At 44.4% G+C, this 14,292-nt stretch overlaps 1 protein-coding gene across 1 annotated transcript in view; it reads left to right on the top strand.

Annotated features, from left to right (window-relative positions):
* Positions 1-14,292, top strand: part of HNF4G (hepatocyte nuclear factor 4 gamma) — a 79,815-nt gene that overhangs the window by 49,953 nt on the left and 15,570 nt on the right. The gene's annotated exons all lie outside the window — the stretch shown is intronic.

Genomic DNA, 14,292 nt, shown 5'->3' with positions numbered 1-14,292 from the left:
CCCAAGCTTTGTAAAAAGAAGTAGTAGTGTGGTGGCACCTATTGTGACTTTATAGATTCAGTGCTGGATTTAGAACAATTACTTGAAATAACAGAGTCTCAGCAAATTCCTTTTAGATGAATTTTAATGCGGCATTTCTTTTGGCCTCAGTTTTTCACATATAAATTGAGAAGAGTAATGATAATTTATCAGTGATGGTATGAATTATGGTGTATTATTATTAACATTACTCTTATAAAAATATTGGTTGTTAATAATTGCATAAATTATACAAGATATAAAGAATGATTGATGGAACTAGATGTGAATAGTAAAACTATGCATTGAGAATCCTGTCATCTCACACATGGAAGAGAACTGTGTGGCTTGGTAGTATTACCAGTAGTAATAAATATTGCACTTAGATAAGTAAAATATGTGCTTTACTGGATTCTTTTTTTACTTTAGCATGTAGAATTCAAAGCAGGATTATGTTGTTCAAGATTGAAATCTATGACTATGGAGTGGATCATTGGGGTCAGAGGCTTAATCCTGAGGCTAATCATATTTCTGAGTATTTACCATACTTAGATATTTTTTCCTAAAAATGAATGGCTGAATGAGTAAAAGTACACAAAGGGTATTAAAGAGGATTGTGCATCAGATCTTGCTGTAGACTCATCTCAGTGTCTCTTAATGGAGGCACATGAAAAGATAATTTTATCCTACTTTAGGAAAAACAATCCACAGTGGATGGATATAAACGTGAGAAGTTTCTTCCATGTTTGTTTCATGTCTAAATATACTGGTGTTCTTATAGCAGTATCAGACATTTCGAAGATCACAGTTTTTCTCCCTGGAGTTTACCTCCTTCCCATGCAACATTACAGGATTATCTGGTCATTTTAGAGATTACTGGAGTAAAAATCTCTCTGCCAAGAATCCGATGATGTCAAGCACAAAACATTAGGACCGAATGTAAAGTTCCAGTTAAACTAATTTATTACTAATCATGCCTATTCACAAGAATTTATTCAACTAAGTTTTAGCACTGTCTTGGCATTAGATAAGGGTCAAAGAAATTCAAAAGTGGTTGGACATAGTCCACTTGTAGCTATGTAGAGATTTAGGCTGATTCTTCCTTTGACTCTGCCCCAGGTTCTGCCATTCCTCCTACAGATGATGCTGTTAGTATGTATGTATGTATGTATGTATGTATGTATGTATGTATGTATGTATGTACATATGTATGTATTTATTTTATTTTGTCAAATACATATTAAATAATATATATATAAGTATAAGCATGAATTGAATACATAAAATGAATACAACTAAAAGGAACATTAGGACAGGGACGGTAGGCACGCTGGTGCTCTTATGCACGCCCCTTACAGACCTCTTAGGAATTGTCAACAGTAGACAGTCTAAGGTTAAAGTTTTTGGGGATTTGGGGATGAGACCATGGAGTCTTGTAGTGCATTCCAGGCATTAACAGTCATATTTTCTGCAATTGAGATTGGAAGGGTTTACTTTAAGTTTGAATCTGTTGTGTGCTTGTGTATTGTTGTGGTTGAAGCTGAAGTAGTCATTGACAGAAAAGACATTGTAGCAGATGATTTTGTGAGCTATGCTCAGGTTATACTGAAGGCAGTGTAGTTCTAAATTTTCTAAACCCAGAATTTCAAGTCTGGTTGCATAAGATATTTTCTTGCAAACAGAGGAGTGAGGACTCTTCTTGTGAAATATTTCTGGACGCGCTCAATTGTATTAATGTCCAGTATGCAGTGTGGGTTCCAGACGGATGAGCTGTATTCGAGAATTAGTATGCCAGGATCTTTCAAGATTAAGCCAATCTATACACGATCTTTTGATCAACCTATTACTTTTGAAAAATAATAATGATTTCTTCTCTATTTTCACTTACTCCACAAATATTTCTGTGGACTTTTAAAAAATTATCAGAAAAATCACTTGAGGTATTATTGTGCAAGCCATCCATTTTGATATTGAAGAACAATTTAGGTTTGACAATTCATTGCACCCTGAATGTCTCTTTTCTCCAAAAGACTTGCCTTAAAAGTAATTAAGAATAGCCTTTGAAAGTGCAACGGGGAGGACTGACAGGCAGAAAGGCTATTTAATATCACCTGACACCCCCAATTCTCACCAGATTGGAGCAAATCATTAATCCAGCTGCTTTACAGCCAACGGGGAAAATATTTCATTCAGTCATTTGACTTATAAGGCCACATCACCCATATAGCAATTCTGGGTATGAGGCCCTTGAGCTTTCCCCCCCTCTTAATAGCAGAAGAAGCTAGAAAGGAAGTTTTGAACAACAAACAAGAGGAAACTGGTTCAATGGTTCCTAGTTGTAGCCACAGAGCCTGTTTTTCATTAAATAAACAAACAAATAAAATTTTGGGGAGGGAAGAAAGAAATGACTATCCATGCCAGCTGCTCTTTGTATACAAGTCTAAAATTTAACCCTATTAGTAATTGAGTTGAGGAACATTTTGGATAAAGAGGAAGCTTATACATTTGCATCATAAACAAACACAAATCCCATCTGTTCTGAATTCTGTTTGGAAAAGTTTCATAGTGGTTTATTTTCAAATCCAAATGAAATAACAATGCCAAAGCCATTAGTAAAGTAAAAGTAAAAACATTTAAATTTCTTTTTCAATTGCCATTGACATATTCAAAATAAAAATGTTGTCAGCTCAGTTTCAGATTATTCCTAAAAAACTGTTCAGTTTACTTATTCTGAGATGGTGCATGAGAGGCAGTGAAAGACAGCAATGCTTTATTGCTTAATTTCATATAGTGAATCCTATGCTTGCTTTTTTAGAAATAAGTTCTATTGAGTTCAAGGACTCCTGCTGCCAGATACATATTCAAAATCACCTTGCCAAATGTATCTTTTTTTTATTTTATTTTGTCACAACAGAATATATAAGCATAAGCATGAATCAACCATACAACATATAAGTGTATATATAAAGAAAGGAAACAATAGGACAGGAACGGTAGGCACTTTTGTGCTCTTATGCACGCCCCTTATAGTCCTCTTAGGAATGGGGTGAGGTCAATGGTAGACAATTTTTGATTAAAGCTTTTGGGAGTTTGAGAAGAGACCACAGAGTCAAGTAGTGTGTTCCAAGCGTTAACAACTCTGTTACAGAAGTCATATTTTCTGCAATCAAGATTGAAGCAGTTAACATTAAGTTTGAATCTATTGTTTGCTCTTGTATTATTGTGATTGAAGCTGGAGTAGTCTTTAACAGGAAGGACATTGCAACAGATGATTTTCCTATCTGGAGATAGTATCTCCTCCAGATATGTTGGGTCTTCATTTCCATCATCCCCAGCCAATATATACATTGCTGAAACATCTGTGGAACACCATGTTGTAGAAAGGCTGAAATATACATTATTATTTTCCTAAAGAAGAATTTCAGATCTGTATAAAAGAAATTATCACAAGAGTCGTCCAAATAGTTTCTTGGCCACATTTTTGCAATCTTTATTGTTCATCAGGATCTGATGCTGTACAATGGCTATTTGAGATTTAATCATCCAAAAACTTCAGTCATAGAATGGTTTCTTGATATTCCCATGACTCTATTGTTCTTCATCTCTTCCTTTTTCACCTATCAAAGTCTTTCTTACCCTTTCTGACTGAAAGTTAACTTGAAAACTTCCCTAGGATGTGACGTGAAGAACCATATAAAATTAAAGAAATTTAAGGGAGAAAAACTTACCTGGTTGTGAAGAATTATGTCAGTGAATTCTATGCTTGTCTTTCATATTCTTTCCCGATTTTCATATTTTAACAGCACTTCATGCTACAAACACGATTTCATGAAACACACACACACAACACTTTCAAGATGAATGATGTGTAAGTGGGAAACTTTTCAGTTTTTTAAAAATTACTTTTTCCTCCCCACACAGCCTTTCTACTTAGCTTGGCAAATCAAAACAGGTGATGATCTCTCTGGTATAATTTTATATTTAAAGCTTTTAACTGCATTTTGTTGTTCAGGTGCTGATTTAAGGAATGAGAAAGATAGCATTTCTCCAGTTTAAAAAAAAAAACTGGGGCATCATTCTTGATTCATGTCTACATGATCATTTATCACTTAGTGTTTATCACTGTATGACATTTCTTATTATGACCTTAATAAAAGGCCCATCAGAGAATGTCCTTGGCTAAGAATCTAGTGTGTCTTCACCATAAAGTGTGTTCATTCTTCATATAAATTGTGAATACTGTATAGTAAGCTGAACACATTTTTTATTGAAACATTGGTGCTGCTTACAACTTCTTGGATGCAGATTGCTTCACTAAAAATCACAAATAGATAACTGGAAATACAATCACTACTCATACAAAATGTGATGAGGTTCTATATGAACTAAAAAGATACATTGCCTGGATCTATGCTTTTCTGCCCTTGAAATGCCCTTATGCATAAACTCCTCTGTGAGTGGGTGGGGAGTGTAGCCTTATTCCTCTTCATGGATATTTCTTGCTGCAGTTTCAGTCTCCTTCTGTATATCCTTATATGATTATTGTTTCAAAAGGGCTTTTTCAAAATGCAACTGGGCTGTTTTTTTCTTGATGAAGAGGAACAAATTGTTTCATTTCATCCAAATCATCCAAGAAACTTCATCAATTGGTGGGGAGGGAGGCAGGGAGGATAGGTAAGTCCACAAAATAAAATGATCCCACAGAAAAAAAAAAAAAGTGAATGAAACTTATGCAAAGTCTTTATCTAGAATGTCTTCAGGAAAAAGAGTCTGATGGCCGCGAGAACTGAAAGGGAGGAATTGCCGCCTTACCTGCTTTCCTTTAGGATAAATTCTGCATTGTGTTTTAAATACTAAATTTAAATGTCTTAAAAATATTTTGAGAAAACCTGACTTTTGTGTAGCACTTCCAACATGTCATATGTGTTTAGTTAAGCGAGTTTGAGAAATGATGGAAAAATTTGTCTCTCATAAATGGTGAAAGTGGAAAGATTATATTGTGTACTGTATAATGAAATCTGCAGTCGGTTTCTCAGACTTCTTTCAGTTCTTGGCTTTCAACATGCTTTTGTTTTTCTACATACTATGTTCTACCCACAACCATGTAGGATTTCACAATAGTTTCTTGTAGTCCTCCCTCCTTGATTCAAAAAAGTTAGCCAACATACTCTTGATGTACTCAGAGATTTTTAGTGGGGAATAGGATCATTTTAGTTTTCTTGCTCTTTATTACAGTATTTCTTTTCTCTGAAAAAAAATTGGAATTTCTGCTGATACTTTTCTTTGCGTGTGTGTGTGTGTGTATGTATGCATGCACACATTTATTATTTATTTATTTATTTATTTATTTTGTCACAACAAATATATGTAGGAATCATACAAAAGATTATATAGTATATAAACATATATGGGTAAATATAAGGAGGTATAAGCATATATATAGAAAGAAGAAAAGAAAAACAATAGGACAGGAACGGTAGGCACGTTTGTGCGCTTATGCACGCCCCTTATGGTCCTCTTAGGAATGGGGTGCGGTCAATAGTAGAAAGTTTTTGGATAAAGCTTTTAGGATTATGGGAAGAGACCACAGAGTCAGGTAAAGTGTTCCAAGCACTGATGATTCTGTTACAGAAGTCATATTTTCTGCAATCTAGATTAAAGCGGTTGACATTAAGTTTAAATCTATTAGTTGCTCTAGTATTATTGCAATTAAAGCTGAAGTAGTCTTTAACCGGAAGTGTTATGTATTCATGTTTGTACCTTTAAATATTTGAGCGGGAAATCAGCACGTTGCTGATTGGTCGAAGCCTCCAGCAGAACTGTATAAAAGGAGAGGTTTTTCCCCCAGCCGGTTGCTGGGTTCACCCTATATTAAAGAGCTGTTGTCACTACACTGGTCTTCCAGCCTCGTTACTTCCAGAACTTAACATTTGGCGACGAAGGTGGGATCTCGAGGCTGAAGAGAACCAGAACCGAGCTGAAGCACGATAGACCCGAACCCAGCAATCCCAGGGCAGAAAAGCGGAGATGGCCAGTTACACTCCGCCCGCACCGTTTGACCCGGCTAAGGAGAAATGGGGAACGTATATGACCCGTTTCGAAAGCTTTCTAGAAGCCAACGAACTGCACGGAATTCCGGATAACCGAAAGAGGGCTTATTTCCTAAGCCACTGCGGTCCGGAGGTCATCGACATCGCGGAAGCCCTGGCAGAGCCAACGCCGTTGCAGTCGGTGTCGTGGCCAACTTTACAGACTTTACTAAGAAACCACTTCGCACCAACGCCGTCCAAATACGTGCGGCGGTTTGAATTCGGAGAGCGAAGGCAGATGGAGGGCGAATCCATAGGCGACTACATGGCCGCCCTAAGAAGAGCGTCCAAGGACTGCGGATACCGTGACCTAGACGAGGTGCTCCTCGAGCAACTCATCCGAGGGGTCAAAGACATCCGATTGCGGCGACGGCTGCTGGCAAAGAGCAACCTCACGCTAGCCAACGCTCTGGACGAAGCCAGAGCACATGAAATGTCCTCCCAAGCGGCAGAGACACTGCAGAAGCCGGTCCCACAAAAGGCGAGCGCGAAGGCAACTCCGGTGCACCAGGAGGAGGTTCAGACCGAATCCGACGGTGAAGACGAGGAAGGGGTCTGCCGCACCGAGAAACGCGACAAAGGGGACCGAGACGAATGCGGAAGCTGCGGGGGTCAACACCAGCGCCAACGCTGCAAGTTTAAAGACGCGACATGTCGGCGGTGTGGGAAGAAAGGGCACCTAGCTCAAGTTTGTCGAGCGGCCCAACCTTCCCGCCGAAAATTCAAATCGGCCAATCAGGGCGCGGAATCGGCAAGGCGGCCCGCGATTGGCTCAAACAAAAAAGGCGCGGATTCCAACCAAACAACGGTGGTCATAGGCCGCGCCTCGACCAAAGTGGAGAAGAAGATCTTCACCAAGCCAAAAATAGAGGGAGTACGGTGCCGGCTTGAAGTAGACACGGGATCAGCGATCACCATCATGTCCTGGGACACTTTGGCGAAGTCGCTGCCGTCCGTCGCGAAGCGCCACCTGCAAGCACAACGGCCACGAGTCCACGACTACCAGGGAATCGCATCCCTGTTCGAGGACCACCTCCGTCCGAGTCGAGCACGGTCCACATAAAAGACCCTGCCCATCACGATCGTCGAAGGAACTCTGCCCAGTCTGTTGGGACTAGACTGGTTTCGTGCCCTGGGCATGGGGTGACTGGCATCTACAAGTGACTGTAACCTGAAAGACATTCTCTTTAACGAGTTCAAGATGTCTTCAAGGACTGCCTGGGCAAGTACAAGGGACCCCTATTTCCTTCAACTTAGACCCCAGGTAGCCCCCATTAGGCTTAAGGCGAGAGAGTCCTTTGCCCTAAAACCAAAAATCGATAAGGAGCTGGATAAGCTCATTAATCAGGGATTTTGGTGCCAGTCGATCACGCAAAGTGGGAGACGCCAATCGTCACCCCATAAAACCGGACGGGTCAATTAGAATTTGCGCTGACTACAAGGCGACGCTTAACAAAGCCTTACAGAAAAGCGCTTACCGGTTCCAGTGGTGCAGCACTTATTGCACTCTTTGGGGCAAGGGCAAGTCTTTGCAAAGTTAGACTTGGCCCAAGCCTACCAACAACTGCCAGTAGACGCCCGCACAGCCAAGCCCAAACGATTGTGACGCACAGGGGGCCTTCAAGTGCACCCGATTGCAATTTGGGGTCAGTGTGGCACCAGGGCTGTTCCAAAACCTGATGGAACGACTACTGCAGGGGCTCCCAGGGTAGTTCCTACTGATGATGTCCTAATTTCAGGGAAAACATGGAGGAATTGGGGAGCGGTTAAGAAAGGTCTTGAGCATTTTCCGGACAGCCGGATTAAAAGTCAAGACAAACAAATGCCAGATCGGGGTCGAATCCGTCGATTTCTTGGGCTACCGGATAGACAAGAAAGGAATTCACCCTACTGAGAGCAAGGTTAAGGCAATTAGGAAGGCTCCAGCGCCCAAAAACAAAGCAGAGCTGCAGGCATTCCTGGGATTGGTTAATCTTACGCGGTCTTTTAAAGAACAAAGCAACCGTTGCGGAACCGCTGCATAGGCTCTTAGGAAAAAATACTGTTTGGTCTTGGGGAAAGTCAGAAAATAGGGCTTTTGAAGCAGTAAAGAACCTGCTCTCAAGTGATAGCCTGCTCATCCAATATCACGACTCATTACCCCTAGTGCTGGTTTGCGATGCCTCCCCTTATGGGGTGGGGGCTGTACTCAGCCATAGACTTCCAAACGGCACAGAAGCCCCTATAGCGTTCTACTCTAGAACGATGTCCTCCCCAGAGAGGAACTACAGCCAATTAGACAAAGAAGCACTAGCCATTGTATCAGGGGTCAAAAAATTCCACGAGTATGTCTTTGGGCGGAATTTTGAAATCGTGACTGACCACAGACCGCTACTAGGGATACTGGCTGGCGACCGCCCAACGCCTGTGGCACTTTCGCCACGCTTGACCCGTTGGACTATATTCTTAGCCGCTTACTCCTACAAGCTGCAGCACCGACCAGGAAAAGAAGTGGGGCATGCAGACGCGTTAAGCCGATGCCCACTACCAGGGGCGACCGAAGACCCCACTCCGGGGACGCCTATCCTACTTATTGACTCGTTGGACTCTGGCCCAGTCACATCTAAGGAAGTGGCTCGGGCATCATACCGACATTGTGTTAAGGACTGTACTCGGTTGGGTACAGAGGGTGTCCGCTGTGGGCGAGCAGTTCAAAGAATTTGTTAAAAACGAGATGAGCTCTCGGCTCAAGGGGTGCCTGTTATGGGGTGATCGTGTAATAATTCCTGAGAAGCTAAGGGAAAGGTATTGGGCCTCCACGAGGTCACCCAGGGATCGTAAGGATGAAGGGGTTAGCTAGAAGCTATGTATGGTGGCCACTCATGGGCAGAGATTGCTGAGAGGGTAGGGAAATGCCAAGCTTGCCAAGAGTCCAGACCTCTACCCCAATGGCCCCAGTCAGAGAATGGGAAAAGCCCCAAGGGCCCTGGTCAAGAATCCACATTGATTTTGCTGGCCCTTTCCACGGCCAAACATTCCTAGTGGTTGTGGATGCATTTTCTAAATGGTTGGAGATCATAATCATGAAATCCACTACGGCCGAAGCAGTAATCGCAACTCTGCGCCACCTATTCGCAACTCACGGGTTGCCGGACACTCTGGTGTCCGACAATGGGCCCCAATTCACGGCAGCCCAGTTTGAAGAATACCTGGCAGAGGAAGGCATCCGACATGCCCTCTCTGCGCCTTTCCATCCTGCGTCGAATGGCCTTGCAGAGCGTTCCGTCCGGAGCGCTAAGGAGGCATTGTCCAGGCTCAAGCCAGGTGACTGGCAAACAAAAATAGACTTTTTCCTAGCCGTCCAGCACAGAACCCCAAGCACGGCCACCGGGAAAAGCCCAGCCGAATTGCTAATGGGACGGAAACTCCGGTGCCCACTTGACCGCTTGAACCCCCATTACACACCCGAGGGTTACAAGGGGGAACTAGAAAAGACAAGGTGTTCTGTTTCCCTTCCCCCAATACTCCCAGCAAAGAGTCCGTCAGAGGCCTTCCTTTTTTTTTTCCTTTTATTTACATAGATACATGTCCTGGCCACGTCTACCCACGGCCTGCCAAGTTTCTGGAGATAACGAGGAAATTATAGATAAGGCCAGAATTACTCACGAATATATTCTTCCCTCCATGAATTAGCTTGCCCCAAATTCATTGCTTTGTCCGAGACAAAAAACCAGGAAGTCCCGCCTCCTATTTATAGTCTCTGCAGATGTCACTGCATGACAATTATGACTTGGCTTTGTCCCAACTCTTCCGCTGCTGCGCACGCCGATCAAGCCTTCGTAACCTTGCGTCCCTCCAAAACTGTTCTTGGGCGTTGCCAAATCAGAAGAAGGCCCGGAGAATCAGGCCTTGCCGACCCCTCCCTTTGAGTGGGTGCCAGGGAGGAGAGGGCTCAAGAGAAGCAGGGCTTGCCAGGTCTTCTCCTCATTTTCTGAATCATCCGAGTCCAGGAGTCTGGGTCCAGGAACCTGGGTCACAACACTATCCTCACCGCAGGGCCCTTCCCCGGGCTGACGATCGGGATGCGGTCGGGCTGGGTTCTGCTCATGGAAGGCCTGCACCAGGTCAGGGGCATGAACGCCGGAGGCATCTACCCAGGAGAAATCAGTGCAGATACTGTCGCTTAAAAAGTGCTTTCGTGCTGGAATGAAAAGGAAGGTAATTTTTAAAAAGAAATTATCAGGAAATAAAATATGTAAGAATATGTGTTAGAGGGATTTTTTTTTTTTAAATAAAAGTTGAAATATATCTTTTATACATTGCATTGTAATGCAATTTTTGTTTAAAATGCTAAAAATTGGTGTGGTAATTTCAAACATATCTAAACATACACGGTTCAGTGGTCTCATAAGACAAAAATACATTTCCCCAAGCTTTGTAAAAAGAAGTAGTAGTGTGGTGGCACCTATTGTGACTTTATAGATTCAGTGCTGGATTTAGAACAATTACTTGAAATAACAGAGTCTCAGCAAATTCCTTTTAGATGAATTTTAATCGGCATTTCTTTTGGCCTCAGTTTTCACATATAAATTGAGAAGAGTAATGATAATTTATCAGTGATGGTATGAATTATGGTGTATTATTATTAACATTACTCTTATAAAAATATTGGTTGTTAATAATTGCATAAATTATACAAGATATAAAGAATGATTGATGGAACTAGATGTGAATAGTAAAACTATGCATTGAGAATCCTGTCATCTCACACATGGAAGAGAACTGTGTGGCTTGGTAGTATTACCAGTAGTAATAAATATTGCACTTAGATAAGTAAAATATGTGTTTTACTGGATTCTTTTTTTACTTTAGCATGTAGAATTCAAAGCAGAATTATGTTGTTCAAGATTGAAATCTATGACTATGGAGTGGATCATTGGGGTCAGAGGCTTAATCCTGAGGCTAATCATATTTCTGAGTATTTACCATACTTAGATATTTTTTCCTAAAAATGAATGGCTGAATGAGTAAAAGTACACAAAGGGTATTAAAGAGGATTGTGCATCAGATCTTGCTGTAGACTCATCTCAGTGTCTCTTAATGGAGGCACATGAAAAGATAATTTTATCCTACTTTAGGAAAAACAATCCACAGTGGATGGATATAAACGTGAGAAGTTTCTTCCATGTTTGTTTCATGTCTAAATATACTGGTGTTCTTATAGCAGTATCAGACATTTCGAAGATCACAGTTTTTCTCCCTGGAGTTTACCTCCTTCCCATGCAACGTTACAGGATTATCTGGTCATTTTAGAGATTACTGGAGTAAAAATCTCTCTGCCAAGAATCCGATGATGTCAAGCACAAAACGTTAGGACCGAATGTAAAGTTCCAGTTAAACTAATTTATTACTAATCATGCCTATTCACAAGAATTTATTCAACTAAGTTTTAGCACTGTCTTGGCATTAGATAAGGGTCAAAGAAATTCAAAAGTGGTTGGACATAGTCCACTTGTAGCTATGTAGAGATTTAGGCTGATTCTTCCTTTGACTCTGCCCCAGGTTCTGCCATTCCTCCTACAGATGATGCTGTTAGTATGTATGTATGTATGTATGTATGTATGTATGTATGTATGTATGTACATATGTATGTATGTATTTATTTTATTTTGTCAAATACATATTAAATAATATATATATAAGTATAAGCATGAATTGAATACATAAAATGAATACAACTAAAAGGAACATTAGGACAGGGACGGTAGGCACGCTGGTGCTCTTATGCACGCCCCTTACAGACCTCTTAGGAATTGTCAACAGTAGACAGTCTAAGGTTAAAGTTTTGGGGATTTGGGGATGAGACCATGGAGGCGGAAGATGTGCTGCAGAAAGAGACGGGCCGTTTTTGCGGCTGTGGGCAGTCCGCGGCATGGGATGAAGTGTGCCATCTTGGTGAGCATGTCCACCACCACCAGCACCGTGGTGAACCCAGAGGACGGCGGCAGGTCTGTCAGGAAATCCATAGAGATCGCCCCCCAGGGTCTGTCGGGTGTCGGCAAGGGCTGGAGGAGGCCGGGAGGGGCACCCGTGGCGGTCTTGGCTTGCCGGCACGGAACGCAGGATGTCACGTAGGCATGTATATCATGCCGCACTCGGGGCCACCAAAAGGTCCGTGTCACCAGGTGGAGGGTCTTGAAGAACCCAAAATGTCCTGCTGCAGGGTTGTCGTGGCACTGGGTCATGACGAGGGCTCGGAGTGGTCCTGTGGGCACATATAATCGCCCCCGAAACTTGAGTAAGTCCTCCTCCAAGGTCCAAGGAGACGGGGCGCCCACCTCCGCCTCCTTTGCTGCGACCAGGCGTCCTGGCGCTGCGCCTCTCGCACCTGGGCCCGCAAGTCCACTGGCTCCCGTGCTGCGGCCAAGGCTTCTGCCGGCAGCACTGTCCGTGGAGGAAGGGGGTCCTTGGCGCAGAGGTACTCTGGCTTGGGGGACAGGGCATCCGCCCTCGGTTGTGACCGCTGGGAATGTAGGTCACGCGGAAGTTGAACCGGCAAAACAACGACCACCGGATCTGCCGCTGGTTCAACTTCCGAGCTGTGGTGAGGTGCTCGAGATTCCGATGGTCCGCTCGACCTCCACCTGATGTCGGGCCCTCCAGATGGTGTCGCCAAGCCTCGAATGCAGCCTTGATAGCCAGCAACTCTTTTCCCAGATAGTGTAGTTGCGCTCGGAAGGGTTGAGTTTCCGGGAGTAGTAAGCGAGGGAAAAAGTGTGCCGCCATTCGCCGGAGCCTGTAGCAGCACCGCTCCCAGAGCCACATTGACGCGTCCGTTTCCACCACAAAAGGCCGGAGCGGGTCGGGATGCCTCAGGACGGGTTCCGTGACGAAGGCTTTCTTGAGGGCTGTGAATGCTTCTTGCCGCGGGGACCCCACCGAATGCAACCTTCTTCCTGAGGAGCTGGGTAAGTGGAGCTGTCAGTGTGGCGAAGCCGGGATGAAGGTCCGGTAGTAGTTGGCGAAGCCCAGTAGGCGCTGAACATCCTTCACCCGACGAGGGCTTCCCAGCTACACAAAGCTTCTACTTTACATGGGTCCATATATGCCCTCGGGCGAGATGATATGCCGAGGAATTCTATGGAAGTCCGGAAGAAGACGCATTTCTCCAGTTCGCATTGAGTTGTTGCTCCATAGCGTTGCAGAACCAGACTGGCGTGTCGAAGGTGGCTTTCCTGGACCGGGAGTAAATCAGGATGTCGCCGAGGTAGATAACCACGAACCGATCCAACATGTCTCGGAACACGTCGTTCATGAAGTGCTGAAAACGGCGGAGCATTGGTCAACCCAAATGGCATGACAGTGTATTCGTAGTGTCCGTATCGGGTGCCGAATGCCGTCTTCCATTCGTCTCCTTCTCGTATCCGCACCAGGTTGTAGGCCCCCCCGAGGTCGAGCTTGGTGAAGATCGGGGCCTCCCGCAACCTTTCCAGTAGCTCCGGGATGAGCGGCAGGGGTAGCGATTCCGCACCGTAATGGCGTTAGCCGGCGGTAATCACAGCAGGCGCAAGTCCCTGTCTTCTTCTTCACAAAGAGGACCGGGGCCGAGAGAGGGACTTTGAAGGCGGATGAACCCTCGGGCCAGGTTTTTGTCCAGGAAGTCCCTGAGGGCGCCAACTCGGGCCCGACATGGAATACAGGCGTCCCACAGGCAGTGGTGCGTTGGGCAGAAGGTCCACGGGCAATCGTGGGGCCGGCGCGGGTAGTCGGTCCGCCTCCTTCTCGCTGAACACGTCGGCGAAGTCCGTCAGCTCAGGAGGCAAGGTGATGGCAGCGGTGGGGACGTTCTGGCCGGCACAGGTGTGGCGGATGTGATCGACGCACTGCAGACTCGGGAAAGAGATGGCGTTCCGCGACCAGGCCACCTGAGGATCGTGGGTGCGCCAGGCCAACCCAAGGACCAAGGGAAAATGAAGGTCCGCCGTGACATAAAACTGGATCGCCTCCTCATGGTCCCCAATAGCCAGGCGCAAAGGCTGGGTGGCGAATTTAATGGGGCCGGACACCAGTTCTCGTCCATCAATTGTCTCTACCCGCATCGGAGGGTCCACCGGAACCACGGGGACCGCAAACTGGGCCACAAAGGCCTGGTCCATAAAGTTTGTTGTGGCCCCTGAGCCCACCAGCGCATGCGCCTGGAGCCCGT

This window comes from Ahaetulla prasina, chromosome 3 (assembly GCF_028640845.1).
Source record: "Ahaetulla prasina isolate Xishuangbanna chromosome 3, ASM2864084v1, whole genome shotgun sequence".
NCBI classification, from domain to species: domain Eukaryota; kingdom Metazoa; phylum Chordata; class Lepidosauria; order Squamata; family Colubridae; genus Ahaetulla; species Ahaetulla prasina.
This window is presented reverse-complemented; position numbering and strand designations above follow the sequence as displayed.